This window comes from Zootoca vivipara, chromosome 2 (genome assembly GCF_963506605.1).
Source record: "Zootoca vivipara chromosome 2, rZooViv1.1, whole genome shotgun sequence".
Lineage (NCBI taxonomy): Eukaryota > Metazoa > Chordata > Lepidosauria > Squamata > Lacertidae > Zootoca > Zootoca vivipara.
In genome coordinates this window covers 62,158,294-62,173,857 of record NC_083277.1, presented here as the reverse complement: position 1 = coordinate 62,173,857, position 15,564 = coordinate 62,158,294, and positions in this window count along the sequence as shown.

The following is a 15,564-nucleotide window of genomic DNA, read 5'->3' as shown; positions in this document are numbered from 1 at the left end:
CGGCGGGTCATTTCGGAAGGGACAAAACCACTCACCTAGTCATGAGACACTTCTGGTGGCCAGGGGTGCGGGAGGATGTTCGGGATTATGTCAGGGGATGTGACACCTGCCAGCGAGCAAAGGTGGTCAGAGCGCCACCAGCAGGTTTGCTGGAGCCATTAGCCACACCGCACAGGCCGTGGGAAGTAGTGTCCATGGACTTCATCACAGACCTGCCGTCGTCCAGGGGCAAGACCGCAGTGTTGGTGGTGGTGGACCTCATGTCCAAAATGTGCCACTTTATACCGTGTGCCAGGGCAGTCTCGGCAGAAGAGACGGCCAAACTGTTTGTGGACCACGTATTCCGACTGCATGGATTGCCTTTAAGAGTTATTTCGGATCGTGGCCGCCAATTTGTTTCCAGGTTCTGGCGACGGCTAATGAACCTCCTGCAGGTGGAGGTCAGCTTGTCGACGGCTCGGCACCCGCAGACCAATGGACAGGCGGAGCGGGTCAACGCCATTCTGCAGCAGTACCTGAGATGTTACGTCAGCCAGAGGCAAACGGACTGGGTGGATCGCCTGCCACTAGCAGAATTTGCCTACAACAATGCGGTGCACGTCTCCACAGGGGTGTCGCCCTTTAAGGCCAACTACGGGCGCGACCTCAGATCTTTCCCGGAGAGGGAGGGGGAGGAGGAGGAAGAGGGCCCACAGGCAGAGGATTGGGCAGAGGACCTGGAGACGGTGCACCAGCAGCTCAGAGAACACTTGGAGAGGGCCAAGGAAGCGTACAAGAAGGGGGCAGATCGCCACAGGCGGTCGGGAGAGGTCATCAGGGTGGGGGACAAGGTTTGGTTATCCTCGGAAGGTCTTCCCACCAGGGGGCGATGCAAAAAGTTAGCACCCAGGAGGCTGGGCCCCTTCACGGTCACGCAACAGGTCAACCCGGTAGCCTTCAGGCTAGCACTGCCGGAGGACATGAGAGTGCACCCAGTGTTTCATAGATCACTGCTGTCGCCGTACAGGGAAAGTACCAGGTTCAGGAACAGCGATCAACCTCCAGAGGGAGGGGGGGAGACGGGAAACGCCCGACAGCTCAATGAGGCAACTGAGATTTTAGACTCAAGGAGAGGGGTGAGAGGGCTGGAGTACCTGATAGCATGGGAGGACACTCCGCCATCCCACAATGAGTGGATACCGGCCACGGAAGTACCTGAGGAATTTTTAGTGGAAGAGTTCCACGCCCTGTTCCCCCACAGGCCCAAGCCCTGGCACATGGAAAGGGAGGGAGAGGGGGAGGAGCAGGAGGAAGGGATAGCAGGTAGCAGCTCCCCATGGAGATGGGAAGCGGAATTTGAGGACACGGAAGAAGAGGTGTGGGTTTCACCGAGGTCGACGACGTCAGAGGCAGGAGAGGACTGGCAGAACATTTTTACTCCCACCAGCTCTGATGCCACTGACTTCTTGGGGTTTCCGTCTTCTCAGGGGGAAGGAGAGAGATCGCAGGATTGGGGGGAAATTTTCACACCCACGGGCTCGGATGCCACGGACTTCTTGGGATTTCACTCGTCCCCAGCAAGCAGAGAGCCACTAGGGAGGGGGAGAGAGGAGCCTGGGAGGGGGGTGGATGTGAGGGACAAGGGATACAGGGAAGTCCCTCCCATCTTAAGTTCCAGCCCATCACCAAGCGCTGGAGAGAGTAAGGAGAGCTCTGCCTCCAGCGGAGAGTCAGGAAGTGGTGTCCGAGGCTCAGGCAGGGTTGTGGAGCCCATGCCTCAGGTGGGACAGGAAGTTGGACGCACGGGGGGGAGGCCAATCCCCCCAACTCCCGAATTGCGAAGCAAACGTGGGGGGAAGAGGTTGGGTCTGCCAAAGTTGTGGTGCTGGAAGAAAACGCGCCAATCGCCATTCGGGAGTTCTGACACCTCACCTTAAGGATGCATTTTCATTGCTCTGAACACTGTAAATAATCAGCACTTAATAAAAGCCTTAAAAGACCATGCTGGAGTCGTTACTCTAGAGTAGCCATACCAGGCCCTCTGACAATTACTATAGCAAGTTTCAAGTGGAAACCTGTACAGAAAGAAATACCAGTGAATTAATAACACATACTTTCAAATAAACAAGTTTACTGGCATGTAAACTTGGATGGCAGCAACTTCAAATATATACCGTAGTTACGTTCTATCACAGTGAAGTGGGTGTAAGCCCATTGAAACTAATGGACCCTTAGCAGGCATAATTTTGTGTTAGACTGCAGTCTTCATTTGCTGCAATAACTTTTCGTCTGCCTTGCTTACTTGTCAGTGAGCCGGCTTGTCCTTAATGACATTTTTGCTATCAACAGCAACAGCAGAGCAGTGAAAAGACTCTTCTGAACTGTGTTGCTGGGATCTCAGGTGGCTCATTTTGAAGGCCTTCGCATCTTTAAGGCTACACTCAACTGTATCCTTTCCCTGTATGAGCAGAACCTATCGTTGCTGCTACTATAAGATAATCAATGTGACAGGTCACCTTGCCGTTGTTGGTCTTGTATTCCCTGGTAAAGTTAAGCAGTTGCCTTGTCGATCACAAATTGTCTTTTGAAAAATAAAAATAAAATAAAATCATTTGCCACCTGAACTTTCACCAGTACTTTCCTTTCCTTTTGAGGCATTCGTACTCTAGGGGAGAATCTTGACAGGTGATTGAGCACCAAAGCGCGCACACTAAGCTGGCTGGCAAGGATAATAATTTACCTCCTGGTAGAATGGACCACTCGAACAACAGGGTGTGGTTTATCTGATGATGGCAAACAGATAGGGAAAATGATGTTCAGGACAACACTTGTCCCTTCAGAATCTCTTGGCTGACTAATTGGTACGTGCTCTCCAGCACAGGTTGCATTGTGTGTTTGCCTGTCAAAGACCTGCTTGAGCCTACCTGAGAATGGCAGTCTTGTATCTGCCTTGACAACATCTATTAATTCATAAATTAGGATTGACTAGCTGCTCCTCTGAAAACCTCATTGCTAATGAATGCGATCAAATGGGTTTAAGCAGCTGCTGGGTTTCATCTGCTTGCCTTCTCTTTATTTGTTGATTCCCACTCCCCCCCTTTTTTTTACATATGGAAAGCCACATCATCAAATGAATTTGGGCCAAGGTGCAAGCTGAGCTCTGCAGCTAAATGAGTTCTGCAGGCCGAGGCTTTTGAGTGTAAGTGGCAGCGAGGAACAGCCACAGCCTTGCTTTATTAATATCGGAACGGAATTGCTGATTGAATGGAGTAATTGAGACAAGGCAGCAGAGTGTGGAAGGAGAAGAGAAACTAGCATGTCATTAGATGAATGTGCCAATTAAGTAGTCACAAATGTGGCTAACAACCACATTTTCCTGCTGCCCTCTCACATGGCACCGTAATCCACAGGAGCCAGACAGAGTTTCCCTCACCTTTCTCCAAAACTGCACGATTGAGGCACTTCCGCAAATTGCACATCAGCAACAGCAACATGGGCTTGTTGATGGAGTATTACAGATAGATATACCTGAGCAAGCCATGTATTTCCAAACACGTCTCATTCATATATTAATGGGCTGGACCTAGAGTTTCACAGCATGGAATTCTGTGAGCTGAATGCTTATGGAGGCAGAAGGAGGAGAAGTGGATCCCACCGATTCCCCCCTCTTGTTGCAGACCCCTTTGGCCCCCAAAATCTGCTCTCGAGAATTGGAGAACCATTTGGAACTCAGTTGGGGGGACTTTCTGGGAGGTGGGACTGGAGGCTGCAGGGGAGATGGGGGATTGGTGGAAATCAGACCCTCTCTTTCACCCACAAGAACATCCAGTTCATGGAGGAGAACCTCTCCTGGACCTGATCTCTTTTGCAAATGGAACAGCAGTTCTGGCTTGGACCCATCTTTTTAACATATGCATCATGTAAAACAGGAAGTGTGTAAATTACATTATACAGTGTGTAGCCCCCAAGAAGCTAAGAAATATATTATAATGAGAAGAATTTGAATCTTTCAATAGTTAGAAAAAATAAAATATGAAGCAGGAATGGGAAAATTTAGGGAGCCATGGAAGGATGGAAGGGAAGTCGATGGAATAGAATTGATGTAATGTATCTATCTTTTTTCTCCCCCACTTCCATTTCTTTCACTTATTTATTTTTTATTCTTCAGACCTGTATTTTGTACTCTTATAAATGCATAAATAAAAATTAAAAAGAAGCTAAGAAATATAGCAGGTCAGTTCACATGACACATAGGAGTCTGTGGGCTCATTCCCATTTTGTGGAAAACAAGGCTAGAGCATTTGGGTTTTTGTAATTAAAAAAATAATTAAAAATGAAACAAACCTTCACAGGCTTTTGCCATGAAATATTGGGGATTTTGGCAATTTCTGTGGGAAAGCGGATTGGCTGGAGAAATCACTTGACCAGCCTTATTTCTGATCTGCCTTGTATTTCATGAAATGTCATTGCATTGATGACTATCTCTGCTCTGCAGTGCCAGAGGGTGTTTCTTTTAAGAATCTTCTGCTTAGACAGACAGAATGCGGGAGCTTAACCTCATTTAAGGGAGCTGCTGTGCAAAGCCAACGTTCTCGGCCGCCATTCTGGATGCCTGCCACTCATCTGAATGATGATCCACTTCTGACCCAGCCTCAGGACTCTGCTAATATCAAGACAGCCACCTTGTGAATGTGAGAGGGGACAGGGCTGTTCACACTTATTTTTTCTCCTATACCAAGTCACTCAAGAAAGTGATCTAAGGTCAGCCAGATTTAACGCTAGAAATGGAAGAGGTCTCAACGTTCCTGGCATTCCATCGTTTGATACATTAAAAATGGGTGTGATTGGAGTGCCATACCAATTATTTATATGAAAGAGCATTTGGTCAGGTGCATCCCTGTCTGCTATCTGAAATGGTCCTGTTTTCTGCCTTGGTGAGGGCTAGATTCTAGTTTTGATGCTGACGATCCAAAGGCATGGCCCCTTCCCAGACTTCTTCATTGTGCAGAGCATCTACATGAGTACAGCAGGGTTCAACTTTCAATATGTGGAAGGTTGTGCCTCCGAGACTTCCCCTGCTTTCCCCACCGGAAGAGGGTGGCAGGGGTGGGGGAAGAATGCTTGAATAAGGACATTGTACCCTGGTTCCATTAGTCCCTTATGAACATTTAAAAATGAAGAGCCTGCAGGATCAGGCCAATGGCCCATTTAGTTCAGCATCCTGTTCTCCCAGTGGCCAACCAGATGCCTGGGAGAAACCTGCAAGCAGGACTCAAACACAAATGTATTCTCCCCTCCTGAGGTTATCAGCAAGTGGTAATATCAGAGCAAGGAAGGTCACGTGACAATATTGCACCCAATCTGGGCCTGGTTGTTAAACTAGTTTCAGGCTGGAGCAGAAATCTGCCTCTGCTCACTCCACTTTGGATGCCTTGAGCAGCAGGGCTGTCAGGGCCGGCTCGTCGGAGACCCCCGGTGGCGCAGGGCACCATGGCGCCGGCCCGCCAGGAGGGCGCCGCAAGATGCGCCCGCCCGCTGGCCGGCTGGTCCGCCAGTCCGCTGCGCAGCTGTGCGCGGCGCCCACCTGCCCACCGCGCTGGGAAACGGGGCGGGAGGGCGCCGGAGAGATCACGCTGTGTCTGCCCGCCCGCCCGCCGCGCAGCAATGCTGCGCCCACCCGCCCACCGCGCTGGGAAACGGGGCGGAAGGGCGCCGGAGAGATCCGGCACACCATGGCGACAGGGGCACTTAAGACAGCGCTGAGGGCTGTAGGTTCAGTGATGGCCCCTCACTCTGTAGAGCACAGTTGGGCTAGGGGAGGGGAGAAGGTAGGGGTGCTCCCCAAAATATACATTTATATGCTTGTGCACATCATCATTGTAATTTAATAAGCTGCCTTCTACCACTGGTCCATCTAGCTCAATCTTATCTACACTGACTGGCAGCAGCTCTCCCAGCCTTACATGAAGATGATGGGGATCAAAACCTGGGACGTTCTGCATGCCAAGCAGATGCTCTATTCCTGAGCTATGGCCCTTCCCCTAGGTTATATAAGGACAAATGATGTAATGACACAATTGTGTATGAGGATGTAAAGTGTGGCTTGTGCAAACAACCAGAAACCATGTAACAAAAAGAATGTTCAGTAATGAGACGGGATAACCCACTGAAGATAATTCAGATATTTGCTGGAAATGAGCAGGAATCACATTAGAGGTACCATAGGGTTCTTCAGAAGTACCAAAAGCAATTTTAGCTAAGATACAGCATTAATTTATTATTACTGTCAATGCAATCATTTCCTAATTTCTGAAAATCTGTTTACCTTTTTGTCCATTTCAGCTGTTTACCACACACCTGAGATTGTATTCTAGGCTGCTGGCATCCTGAGGAAAAGCACTGCTCACACCTGCATGGGAATTTGACTGTCAATGTTTCACATTCTTAATTATCCTGTTTTTGAGAAAAGGAAGCGCTGCCTCATTTGGTTGAATGCCTCTGCATTGTCAGCTCAGATACAAAAGTAGGAAATTATAAAATGTGCATTTTCTTATAATCTTTTTCCATTGGGGACAGAAGTTTTGCTTTCTTAAAATAACCTTGCAGCAGAGCGCATAAGATTGTTAAGATGAAAGTTGGTTTGTCTGGATACTCACTGCGTAAGTTCTTACACAACAAGGTGCCAAGGGAGAAACTGGACTAGCAGTCATGCCTTCTGACTGAGTGCCCTTGAGCAAATAGCTGTGCCTTTTTCTTATGTTCATGCCACTAAGCCAAGGGTCACCAATGTGGCCTCTGTTGTCTTGAGATCTTCCCCTGGCACCCATGAAGCCACTGCCCCTCCCCCCTGATCATGAGGTGATGAGAATGGTTACGTTACCTTTTTCTCCATCATAAATACACGTAAATGAGGAAACTCTGAGCTTTTCAAAGTCCAGAAACTAAAGATTGGGAAAATGAGAATTTCAGACAAATCAAAATGGACAAGTTCACCCATCCTTAGTAATAATGCCTAATACAGGGGTGGGAATCATATAGAGTTCAATGACAAAGCATGCATTTGGCATGCTAAGCCCCTCCACTTGGGTTTGATCGGCAGCTAGACTGGTGACTGGGAGTTGCTGCCGAGACCACATAACACCGGTCCTGAAAGACCTACATTGCCTCCCAGTACGTTTCTGAGCACAATTCAATGTGTTGGTGCTGACCTTTAAAGCCCTAAGCGGCCTCAGCCCAGTATACCTAAAGGAACGTCTCTCCCCCCCCCATCGTTCTGCCCGGACACTGAGGTCCAGCTCCAAGGGCTTTCTGTGGTTCCCTCACTGTGAGAAGTGAGGTTACAGGGAACCAGGCAAAGGGCTTTCTTGGTAGTGGCGCCCGCCCTGTGGAACACCCTCCCATCAGATGTCAAGGAAATAAACAACTATCTGACTTTTAGTAGACATCTGATGGCAGCCCTGTTTACGGAAGTTTTTAATATTTGATCATGTTTTTAATATTCTGTTGGGAGCTGCCCAGAGTGGCTGGGGAAACCCAGCCAGATGGACACGGTATAAATAATAAATGCTTCTTCGATCCTCGGCATTTCCATTCTTAAGGAACCCAGTTAGCAGTGTTGCGAAAAGCCTCTGAGACCCTCAAGAGTCACCACCAATCAGAGCCAGCAATATCGAACTAGATGGACCACTCATCTAGCTCTATAAGGAGCCTTGTTGTTAGAGCCCTATGTAAAAATGAGACAGCGATGATTTCAAGGAGGGTAACAGAACTCTTTTTAAGAGAAGTCCGACAACAAACTCTCCAGACCTCCCTCCTTTCATGCCTCATCTGTGTCAGGTGCAGGATCCATTTGGCCTGGTGTCCTCCTGTCATTAGGAATAACCAGTGACTTGGAGGAAAAGGTCAAAATCAATTACAAATTAGAGAAAGCAAATCCCAAGCGAGCAGAAGTCAACAAGCCAGGTTTGAAGAGAAGTTTCCAGTGAGGTGTCAGGACGGGGTTTTTTGGGAGTAGCTTACTGTCCCTTGCTAGCTGTAGGCTTCCATTGGGCGTCACCACAGAGCGCTGGCTTGTCGGGGCCTGTTAGCATTTTTTTTGAAAACGTCAGAGCGGGTGTCTGATGTGCCCTTATGCATACTCTAATTGAATGGCACACTTTTTGTTCTTATTATATGTCACAGCACATGCGTGTCATGTTTCCGTTACCCACAGCTCAGGCTTCTTAGATGTTTCATGGGAAACGCTTCTGTTCTTTCCATCCAAATCAGCATCAAAGAATGTCACCCCCTTTCCCTGTAAGGAAACTTGTGATGCCAGGTTTTCGAGATATTGCATGACAGCAGCCAAACACTTTTCTGAACAAGGCGCCTCTTTCTCCATGCTGATATGTCTTCCCTCTCCTGTGACCTCTGTCTGGGTGTGACTTATGCATTATGAAGTATGGCTACTGGACACTGGGAAACAACAGAGGCAGGATGTGGTGGCGGTGGTGCCCTACTTGTAGGCTTCAAAGGTGGTTTGCCCAGTGGGGTGGATCTGCAATGCTAGGCTTCTTGCCAGTGGGGATACTGCTGCTTCTCAGGAGAGTGTCCTAGCTCCTGCCCAGACTATGATCACAGAGGCTCTTGCCTGAGGAAGGAAGGGGTATTCATTGAAGCAGAGAATACTTATAGCTCAGCAACAGGTAATAAGGCACAGTGGTTCCTACACTCAGGCTACATGGCAAGCAGGGAAATTTGGGAGTCCAGCTTTAAGGAATCCAAAATCAGGACAAGAAGCTCAGAACTGCACAGAAGTGATGGAGTTGACCCAATGGGTTGGCATACCCAACTTGTCAAACTGTTAAATATCGGGCAAGGCAAGCTTATTCATGTGCCTTGTGAGAATGTTGAGCATGGGTGTGCCAGTTCTGGTGGTATTATTATTATTATTAACAACTGAATTTATATACCGCCCTATACCAGGAGGTCTTCTCATAGGTAAATGGTTAACAAATGTGGGGAGAAGGATGCTGGACTGAATAGGCCTTTTGTTTGATCCAGCAATGCTATTATTATCACCAATAATATTCATCTCATGACCTGAGTTTCTTGTTTTAAGTTCTGTGTTGTGTTAATGGGATTGCATTATTTGGTGAATAAATTTTGGCCTTTTATGTTTTAACATTTGTTTTGCTGGCTTTTATACGTTGTAAACCACTTTAAAGCTTATTTTGGAATTAAGTGGTATAGAAATTTAATAATAACAACAAGAATAACAACAGTAACAACAATTACAGTGATGAATTTATGAATTATCTTTCACATACTTTTCAAGGCAATTTACAACCAGAAATTCAGAACCAAACAAACGCTCTCCTTTCCTCCAGCAAATGCCACTGACCCAGTGCAAAGAGTAAACAGTCTCACATTTGGACAAGGCCCCAATCCAGTTGCCAAATGCCTAATGTCCCCAGCCTTCCTTATCATTGTTAAGACGTCTGTAGTAGGAGCCTTCTGTTCCTGATGCTGATTCTTTTTGAAGCACCAAATTCCCCTTGGCATGGGTTAATTGAATGGACATATTTCATTAAACAAAGCCTTCTCCATCTGTTCTCTCCCAATTATGAATGCTAAAGAATAAAAATAAAAACCCCAAACACACACACACACACACACACACAGAGAGAGAGAGAGAGAGAGAGAGAGAGAGAGAGAGAGAGAATGTGTTTCTCAGTTACATGAAGGAAAAGGGGATTGATGGTTTTAATAGCTTTTCCAAGGACAGCCCCACTGCTGCCATTTCCCCACCCACATCTCCAGACAATGATTTCTCAGCTCACCGGGTCTCCTCTATGCAGGAACAAGCTCCTCTTGTGAACAAAGACTTGCTTAACAGGTAAGTGTCCCAACTGGATAAAATGCAACATAACAAGGACTATGGCCGGCTGTGCTTGAGGCAGGCAGAGCTGTAATCAAACAAGGCCTCCCTTGAGAGTTGGGTTTGTTTGCAAGGATGGTGCTATTCATTGCCAAGGAAAGGAGGCCCCACATTAATAGCTGGAAAGTAGTCCTTGGCATTCACTGTTTGATGCCATGGGAAGCTACCCTGCTGCATCCTGTAAAGGTTTCCATCTTGTTCCTCATGCTATTTCACATTTATATGAAGCCACTGAGAGTTCTCATCAGGAGCCTTGTTACCAATATGTGGAGGACACCAAACTCTATCTCTCTGCTTCATCTGAATCCTGAAAGAGCTGAAGTGCTAAACAGGTGCTTGGAGACAGTGATGGGTTGGTTACAGTCCAACAAATTGATACTGAATCCTGAATAAACGTACGTGTGATATGTTCCAAGTCCTCAGGTCCAGGAGGTGGGGCACCTCCATCTGCTCTAGCTGCAACAAAACATATATCCCCCATATCAGTCTCTACAGCCACAGCAGGCACTGTAACTCTCCAATGGTTTGACTTCACCTGCACAGGCACAGTCCTCCATTGTCTCCCGAGACAGATGAATGCCAACAATGGCCAGTTGTAAACAAAGAATTCTCCATAAGCAAAGTTGTAGAAATTTGTCATATCTTAATTGATATTGGCGGGCTCATCAAGGACAGAAAGGGCCCTACAGATGTGCACATCTGCCTGTGCGTAAAGATGCCTCGTAAGGATGACCAGTCAGGGGGGATATTGATCCAACTTGTTTTGCTCCTGCCATATCCTTTTTATTCTATATTGCCCATTACTGATTTGTACTCGGGGGGCTTCCAGCCAACAGAATGTGCTCAGCACTTCTCTCCAAACGGCATTTCATTTAAAAAAAGGAAGAAAGAAAGATGTGGTACATTGAAAGACAGCAAAAGTAAGCCTGCTAAATGATTAGTTCTGCATTCCCTGCATTTACTGTCACCCTCAGGTGCAATCACACTGCAACTAAATGAAACCTCTGGAAATGAATTTTAGACTGCGACAGCCCTTCTAAGCCCTCGAGGCATTTAAATTCCAGACTCAGCAGTGGGATTATTACCTCAGCCTGGCGGTTAACCGTGTCTTTAAGCCGAGAGGCCGCCCCATTTTGGAGCTCTCTTGTATAATGAGTACAGAAGAAAGATTGAGGGGCACATTACCCTTTCCAAATTAAACATTGCATCAGGTGGCCCTCCCTATCGAAAGGGGATGCTTGGCTGCTTCCTGCTCTCGCTAGTTTCCTGTGCTTTCCAGGCCTTGCCGTGCTGCTGCACAGACTGTTTACTGGGGCAACCCCTGGAATAGGGGAAGCAAGCATTTTATGGCTACCTTTCCGCCGTTGCTCATTTGCTTTCTTACACGGACCGGCGGCATAAGGCTGGTTTCTGCCGCTGCCGCGTGCTTCTCTGAAACGTTTGCTTCTGTGGCTGGCTGGCTCATCAGCCCATCTGGCATGGAGCAAGGAGACTGCAACGTTCTGCAGATGGTGCTGCCACAATTGTGGCAGCAGGTTAGTGAGTGTCTGGCCAGCTCAACCAGTGCAGCCGTTTCTAAGGCTGCTGGAGGTATTCAGACAGGCTGCATTCCGGAGCAAGCTGTCCTGTTCTGTACATCCTGGACTGTGGTACAAATCGGAATGTGGTGAGCCTTGAAGGCTTATATTGTTATGAGGTGGTTTGAGGGATTTTTTTAAAATCAAAAACAAACTTACACAATACAAGTCTTTTTTTTACAGATACATAAGAACACAGGATGCTGGGAAGCTGCTTTACTGAGTCAGAGCTGTTCAGGTAGGAGCCATTTCAAACCATACCTGGAGATGCCAAGAAGTTCCACCTTTTACAAGGGGGTAGCTCAAAGGTAAAGGTTCAATCTCTGGCATCTCCAGGTAGGGTTGGGAGAGACACCTTAAAACCCTGGAGAGCCACTGCCAGTCACTGTAAGACAATATTGAACTAGATGGACCAATGATCTGCTTCGGTGGCGCGGTGGGCTAAGCCACTGAGCCTAGGGCTTGCTGATCAGAAGGTCAGCGGTTCGAATCCCTGTGACGGGGTGAGCTCCCATTGCTTGGTCCCAGCTCCTGCCAACCTAGCAGTTTGAAAGCACATCAAAATGCAAGTAGATAAATAGGAACCGCTATAGCGGGAAGGTAAACAGCGTTTCCATGTGCTGCTCTAGTTTGCCAGAAGCGGCTTTGTCATGTTGGCCACATGACCTGGAAGCTATACGCCGGCTCCCTCGGCCAATAATGCAAGATGAGTGTGTAACCCCAGAGTCGGTCACGACTGGACCTAATGGTCAGGGGTCCCTTTACCTTAGGATAGGGTAGGGTAGGGTAGGGTAGGGTAGGATAGGATAGGACTGGATCATAGAGTTGGAAGGGGCCCTGAGGAGCATCTAGTGTCCTGGTTTCCAACATGGGGCACATGCCCCATGGGAGGGCAATTTGATTTTTAAGGGGGGCAATTTGAGAATAAGTTAGACCAAGTTAGTGGCCTTTTAGGCTTTCTCCACATGAATAGGAGTTCACTTTTTAAATAATAAGAATTGTATGTCACAGGGTGGGGACATCAGGATTTTAGAGATGCTTAGGTGGGGCATGGCCAAAAAAAGCTTAGGAACCACTGATCTAGTTCAACTCTCTATCAGTGAAGGAATATGCAGGGATTGAACCTGCAACCTTGGCATTATCAGCATGTGGCTCCAATTTAGCTATCCTAAGCATGAAGTGAGCTACAGTCCATTTGCCTTTGTTAAAAAACCAAGGACCTCTTGCATCTGATCCAAAACACCTATCTGCAATGCAGCCCGAAATGGTCTTAGTTGTGCCTATGGATCCACATAAAGGTGAAAAAGACATCAAATTTGACCCAATACCTGCCTGGAAATTGTCAAGAGTTTCCTGATGGTGATTTGTGCTGCCAGATAGGCATTTTTCAAATGACCACAGGCACCATGAAGTTGCATCTTTATCCGAGGAACCTCCGTACAACTTATCTCTCCCAATCAATTTTGACCCCAGCGATAATGAGACCTCCCCCCCCCAATCGCAAGCAGACATTTGAGTTTCCTTAGGGCATAATATAGATTTCTTTGGCTTCTTCTTTTTGTAAGAAGGATTAGCCCATTTTGTGTACTTGCTAGAAGCACAGAGTGAATAGGTTTTCAGTGGTATGATCTTTTCCAGGTGACTGTCCTGTTGCAAGACTATGCTCTATTTATAGCAATCTTGACTGATACCTGCCCGACTGATTCTTAGACACCTGCAAGGGATGATATCCCAACCATCCTCTTAAAGAAGGCACTTTCAGTCTGTCACTACGTAGTTTCAGCTGGGATACAAACTGACAAAAGCAGGTCATGCAAATATAGTTGATAGGGAGGTTCTGTGCAACAAACCCACTTCCCCCAAAGGTCAGACTTTTTGTGATCAGGAAAGTAATACGGAAATGTGTTGGGAAATGTGGGATGACCCTTGCTTTGCTGCAATGTCATCTAATCTCCCCACAAGCAAATCAGAGTGAATACTCATGGAGTAGCCAGCATTATCTAATCTCCCTGCAGGCAAATGATCTACAGATCATCCAGACATGTCCAGAGGCTTCATTGTGAATTCTGAATTGTCTTGTCTCCTTGCTGCACCTAATATTGGGCTAGTTCTGCACTGCCGTTTCGTACTGCTGCTCTGCCAACTTTGTTATTGGTTAGCAAGTATCTAAGATAATCATTAAGGCAAAGTGAGGAATTGCTTATTTTATTGTTTCAATGCTAATTTGCACCTGTTCCTACTGATTTTTTTAAAAAGGTATGTATGCTGCCCTGGGACCATTCAGCGAAGCGCGATCAAAAAAGTACAAATTATAAAGAAGCATAAACAAATTGGGTGTTTTTCCCCCATAGCAAGACTTGTTTCCCAGGCACTATGAACCTACTCATAAGTTGGCCCTATTGAATTCAATGGGGCTTATTCCCAGGAGAGTTTAGGATTGCAGCCTAAATCTACTCCATTTTTTTAAATATAGGGGGGGGGGAGGCAGTGAGTAAAAGAGCATGAAAACCAACCAAGAATCATATGGTTCTTTTTCAAAAGCATCCAAATTTGATCCACTGTTGATGTTCTTTTTTCTCATCCTATACTCAGCAGTAGAAGGTTTTTATGGCTTCAGGACAGCCAGGCACAGCCAGTGTCAGCACAACCTCTGCTAAATTCTGCAATGGTGCCCAGAAAATGAGGTTCCATTCCCCAGAACTCAGGGGAACAAGGCAGATTACAGGCAGCCAGAAGGTATGCCACTGATTTACCGCGAAAGATAAACATGTAACCAGAACAGGATGTGCGAAGACTAACAATAAAGAGAGACTTCAGACATCTCCCTCTTCTGGTGTCTGATGTGTTTCAGAGGAAGGTTCCTGGAGGAGAGGGCTCCCTCTGTCTAGGCAGGAAGAAAACTTCACAACCCTCCATCTGCCTCTTCATTGCATCCCAGGGGAACCCTTCTAAGTGGCAACACTGATTCTGCATTAGCCCTTAGCATCGAGGAAATCCTCCATCAGAATACTGATGAATTAATGAACGTTCAAGATTTCTCTGCATATTTAAAAAAGATGAGTAGATGATTCTGAGCCTTCTGGAGGGAGCCCATGATATTGCCCACAGATTTGGCTCTCAGTTGCTTGCAGGGTCAAAACCACTGTGCTTATGCCTTTTCAGGTCAAGCTGCTGTTCTTCTAAACTCCAAAGCCTTTTGAGAAATCAGCTGAAATAGAAGCAGCAAAAACCATCCTATTCAATCGCCTGCCATTGTTAGAAAGCAGGGGGGGGGGACATATACTGTACTCATTCTCTTCACTGGGGTATGTGCCTGTAACTGTGCCAAAGAAATGATATGCTATGACAACTAAGAGAAGGCCATTCTCTGTTGCTTCTCCATAACATTTGCTAAGCAGAGGAATAATGCTCCTAAAGATGGAGGTTCTATCTGGGCCACTGCTGTTGGCTAAATTTGGTTGTTTCTCCTTTGTGTACAATCTGTTATACTTAGTTGGAAGTAAGTGGGGATTTGGTTGGCACCTATCTGATTCAGAAGACAATGGAGGAGTGTGCCTTTGGGGGTAGATTCAACCTGTTGGAAGGTTACACACTGCTATGTGTAAATTATGAATTATGGTGCTGGAGGAGACTCTTGAGAGTCCCATGGACTGCAAGAAGACCAAACCTATCCATTCTGAAGGAAATCAGCCCTGAGTGCTCACTGGAAGGACAGATCCTGAAGCTGAGGCTCCAATACTTTGGCCACCTCATGAGAAGAGAAGACTCCCTGGAAAAGACCCTGATGTTGGGAAAAATTGAGGGCACTAGGAGAAGGGGATGACAGAGGACAAGATGGTTGGACAGCGTTCTCGAAGCTACGAACATGAGTCTGACCAAACTGCGGGAGGCAGTGGAAGACAGAATTGCCTGGCGTGCTCTGGTCCATGGGGTCACGAAGAGTCGGACACGACTAAACGACTAAACAAACAAATGTGTAAATGAGGCAAGATCGCCTTGCGAGAGCAGCATGCTTGCAGGATGCAAATCGAACTGGAGCCTGGTTTAATCTATGGGAGTGACACATTTGCCTGACTTCCAAAGCGAGTC